Source organism: Apium graveolens, chromosome 7, assembly GCF_009905375.1.
Source record: "Apium graveolens cultivar Ventura chromosome 7, ASM990537v1, whole genome shotgun sequence".
NCBI lineage: Eukaryota > Viridiplantae > Streptophyta > Magnoliopsida > Apiales > Apiaceae > Apium > Apium graveolens.
Genome location: NC_133653.1, coordinates 131,855,856 through 131,861,021, shown reverse-complemented (window position 1 = coordinate 131,861,021; position 5,166 = coordinate 131,855,856). Strand labels below are relative to the sequence as shown.

The following is a 5,166-nucleotide window of genomic DNA, read 5'->3' as shown; positions in this document are numbered from 1 at the left end:
ACCTTATCAAGGTGTTTCTGTGTAACATCTTCAAGAGATTTGTCAGTTAACAAAAATGGATCTCTAGTAACAACTTCAACTCCTGTCTTGATCTTAACTTCATCAGAACCTAGCCCTACTCTGTCTCTTGGTTCTCTAGCATTTAACCTAATAGTCATGAAATCAGACAGCAATTGGCTTTTCTTTGGATCTGATGGTTTGACATTTTTCCAAAGAAGTTTCTTTTTGTCAGCTACTTTCATCTTGTCTAAATTAACTTGAGCTATGTTAGAGGTTGATGTCTTGATGACTTTATCAGAACTTGTTGTTTCTTTTGTAGCTTACAGTTCTTCACTCTGAACAACTTGAGCACTGTCAGAGGTTGTCTTGGATTCTTCAAAAATCTTCCTTCTTTTCAGAGTTTGGACAGTTTCATCTTCAGCAAGAGTATCATCAGTAACTTGAACTATTTTACACACTGGTTTCATCAGGATTTGAGGAATTTTCATCTCCAGTGGCTTGGTTGGTTCATCAACTTTTCCCTTCCCTTTGTCTTTGGGATCAATCTCAGTCTGTGATCTTCTTGGGCTTAGATGCCTCAGTATTTGATTTCTCCTTGATCATAATGCCTTTTTCCTTAGGCCTTAGAGGTTTCTTTGTAACAGAACCTTTTGGCTTTAGATTTGTCTTTTCAGCTTTAAATCTAGCTTCTTCCTCCTTGAGATTTTCTAAATCCATTCCAGGATTATGTTTCAGAAATAGTCTTCTAGCAATCTCTTCATCAAGTGTCTGAATCTTGGGATCCTTGTAGTAGACTGTAGTCTGCTTCCCCTTTAGCTTCAGAGTTTGTAAAAACTTCTGAGAGTCTTGACTTCCACTTTGTATCAGAACATCAGGCTTTGTCATCAGACTTTGCTTATCAGAACTTGATATCAGATTTTGAGTTTGAGCAGCTTCAGAACTTGTTTTCTTTTGAGTAGAAGATTTGCTTGCATCGGAATTTAGTTTCCTTGAAGAAAACTTGCTGCTCTGCCCTTGACCTTGACCTCTACTTTTATCAGAGTTTCCCTGGTCATTACCTTTGTCATCCTTCTTCTTCAGTATCTGAGTGATTGAGCATTTGGACTTACTTACCTTCTCCCCCTTTTTGGCATCATCAGGTAGTAGGAGAGAGAGAAGAAGTTCAACTGAAGATTAGACTTCATCCAATTGAGCTTTTTGAGAAGCTTGATTCTGCAGGACCTCAGTGATTTGGGCCTGTTGCTTTCCTTGAATCTTCTCAATGGCTTCAACTTTCTCAGAAATAGGTATGATAAACCTCTTTTTATCAAGTTTGGTCTCCATATCCAGCTTTTCAGCTTTTTTCAAGAAGTTTGTCAACCTTTTCATGAGTAGCAGAGTGTAGACCTTGAAGATTTTTGGTAGACAGAGCTGTGACTTTGAGTTATATCTTGAAATCAGAATTTATGAGCAACTCATCAGCTTTTCCAATATGGTCTGTCATTACTTTGGAGCTTGGAAAGAAATCAGTTTTATTCCACTTTGGTCCACTCCACACCTCTGTGAGTATCTTCCCAAGGAATAGGAGCAGCTTGCTCAACAAATTTCTCAATAAGTGCTTCCTTTCCTAGAATGGGAGCTGGAGTATCAACAGAAACACTGTCTTCAGAACTGGAAGAAGACTCATTATCTTCTGACCGTACAAGAGTATGTGAGGCAACTGGAGATTCTGGAACAACTTCATCTAAATTCTGATCATTAGAATTTATCTCCAGAATAAAAGTTGTTGGTATCTCAGCCTGCAGAATAGGAGAATTGATTGTAGATGGCTGAGCTGCTGTGGTTGGAGCTTCCAGAAATTAAACAGTAGGAATAATCATCCTTTGAAGGTCAATTTCAGGACTTAATCCTGAATCTTCAACTGTTGTTTCTCTGACTGGAGAGACAGTAGGAGTGATCACTGTATCATTAGCAGTATCTTTGGCTTTAGCTGGAGGTGGTAGAGATTCAATTACAATTGGCTTTGAGATCAGAGATTCCTGATCCCCTTCCTCAGCTTCAGTAATATCCTAAGATGGAGGCTTAGCCATGTGCCTTTTTGCCCTCATTTTCTTTAATCTCCTTGATAGTGAAGGAGTTGCTTGATCTGCATCAGAACTTACAGTTTTCCTCTTCAAATGACCCGAACCTGCAGCTTCATCTAAATTCTGATGGGTTGACCCTTCAGCTTCTTCAGTCACAAGTTCTGATGCATGAACATGTGCTTCTTCATCATCTGACTCATCTCTTAGAATCATCTTCCTTCTCTTTGGTGGAGGTTGAGAAACAGACTTTGCCCTCTTCGGCCTGAAAGATGAAGGTCTGATGGTAGGTGCTGATGGTTGTTGTTGTGAGGATTGAGCTGGTTGGAAGTATATTCTGATGGTAGGTTGAGTTGGTTAAGGATGAGAAGTGGTTGGTTGTGTAGGTGCAGATGGAGGTTGGGTTGGTTGTAGATCAGGATATTTAGCAGTGTATGTGGCTGGGTCAGAGTTTACTAAAAACTGTTTGACTGATTGTGGAATTTGGAGGGGTCTTAGAACAATTTTCTTATTATCAGTAGATAATAAGTCAGTAAACGCTCTTTAGCAAGTTTAAATGGTGAAATTAACTCACTTGCTAGCTGGGATGCTGATAAGTGGCATTTTATACCACTTAGAACATCTTAAAATGGCTTAAATTGGTGCCTTGAAATCAAGTATTTTGTGTATTTGATGCGTTTTTCTAGTGTTTATGCATTTCAGGGTATTAGTTGCATTTCGGAGGAGTAATCATCAAGAATAAGCCTTGGCATGTGTTCACCATTGAGAGAGGAAAGGAAGGGGCAGATTACGGCGAAGAAACGGAGCAAACTCGGGATTTTTCCAGTAGGGTCCTGAGCGCCCGCTCAGCAATGCTGAGTGCCCGCTCAGCAATGCTGAGCAGCCGCGCAGGAAGCTGAGCGCCCGCTCAGCTATGCTGAGCGGCCGCGCAGGGTCGGGAAATTAAATAGTTATTTTTAGACTTCTACTTCTGTTTGGCTTCCACTTCTATATAGTCTGAGTTTTATGGGACTATTATATAAGTAGATTTGGAGACGTTTTCACGAGAGAGGATCGTGGTATTAAGCAAGGAGTGAAGGAGATAAGGAAGAAGACCGTTTTAGCACACAACAACGAAGATGAAGCATATTTTCTTGTGATTCTTATTTCATTGTAACGTTGGATGCTAGTTTTCTTACTTTGAACCTCTTTACTCTTGTGACGTACTCTGGTTTAATATAATTAGTTTAGTTATTATTTTCTTGTGTTGTTTATCATGATTTCATATGAACCCATGATGACGATGAATGCTATTATGGGCTAATCGTGATCATGGGGTTGCAACGGATTTACTATGGAATTCTTTAGTTAATTGTTTAATACTTTAGTGTGTGATGATTGTATGATATCTAGTATTGGTTGTGCGTATTCGTCTTATGTGCGTCGCGAACATATAAGATAGGGTGTTAATCTCTTGTGAAGCGATGGTGGATCTTGAGATTTAGAACTTGCCATGCTAGCATAGGTTCATGTATGATGTGCATGATTAGTGGGTAACTCTAACATTTTTATTCGCCCTGTGTAATCAAAAGGAATAACTTGTGCTTAAATTGTTGTGTTGTCAATTTCTGTAGACATATAGGAACTCAGCATAATTGATGACTATTCAACTTCTATCTTAATAGTGGATGTTTGGTAGAATGGTATTAGTACAATAAAAGTTGGCTTTTATCAGTTTCGTGTTATTCGATTAATATCATCACTGTCACATGCTAAAGGTAATAACAATAACTATTGAAGGAAGTAGCAATGAAGTTGTGATCTCATGAGTGTTTTAATATTGATAATTGAAGTGTTAATTAAGTGATAAATTAAGTAATTAATTGTAGTTAATATTTAATCAACAATTTTAAGTGTTAGTGTCTTAACATTGAGAAGTAATCATACATTGGTGCGTGAGTTTAATTAAACAATAATTAGTCTGAGTCTCTGTGGGAACGAACTAAAAAATATTCTATATTACTTGTGAACGCGTATACTTGCGTGAATATTAGCGCGTGTTTTCGCCCTAACAAGTTTTTGGCGCCGCTGCCGGGGACTCGGCGTATTTGTTTAGTTTATGTACTTACCATCATTGGTCATTAGGACTCAGTGATTAGGACGTAGTTGTTACTTATTGTTTCCGATTGTGTTTCAGGTACTTTAGCGAGCGTTTATGCAAACTCGTTCTCGTACTCACAAGAGGACTTTAGATACAACTGAGGAGACAGACGAAGTTCTTGATATTCTGGAGAAGTTAGATTTTGAAGATTCGGACTCAAGAACTGAGCGGAAAGAACCAGTAATCATGGGTGATCGTATTGTTCAGGCTGATCCAGCTCTTATGGATTTTTCTCAGCCAAAAAATTGATGGCATTCAGTCAAGCATTCTTCATCCGGCTATTCAAGCTAACACCTTTGAAATCAAGCTGGGCACTATTCAGATGGTGTAGAATTCTGTTTCTTTTGGAGGAGCTGCGACTGAAGACCCCAACATGCACATAAGGAATTTTGTCGAGATCTGCAGCACTTTCAAGTATAATGGCGTGACTGATGAGGCTATCAAGCTGAGGCTTTTCCCATTCTCACTGAGGGACAAAGCTAAGGACTGGTTACATTCTGAACCAGCTGGGTCCATCACTATTTGGCAAGATCTTGCGCAAAAGTTTCTGGTGAAGTTTTATCCAATGGCAAAGACTGCTGCTATGAGGAGTGCTCTTACTCAGTTTGCGCAACAACATAGAGAATCTATGTGCGAAGCTTGGGAACGCTACAAGGAAATGTTGAGGAAGTGTCCACATCATGGAATGCCTGATTGGATGGTGATCACTGGTTTCTATAATGGTTTGGGGGCCCAATCTAGGCCCATGCTCGATGCAGCAGCTGGAGGCGCCTTATGGGCTAAAAGCTATACTGAGGCTTATAATCTTATCGAGACTATGACTGCAAATGAGCATCAAAACCCAACTCAGAGGATGATGCCTGGGAAGGTAGCAGGTATTCTGGAAGTTGATGCAGCCACCGCTATTGCAGCGCAGCTCCAAGCGCTGTCAATGAAGGTTGATTCTCTGACTACATATGGAGTTAA

General features: G+C 39.6%; 1 non-coding gene across 1 annotated transcript; it reads right to left on the bottom strand.

Moving 5' to 3' along the window:
• Window positions 1-4,780: 4,780 nt before the first annotated feature.
• On the bottom strand, window positions 4,781-4,887 carry LOC141675638 (small nucleolar RNA R71). Its single transcript, XR_012556281.1, has one exon. It is a non-coding gene; the product is annotated as a small nucleolar RNA R71 (small nucleolar RNA).
• Window positions 4,888-5,166: the final 279 nt, after the last annotated feature.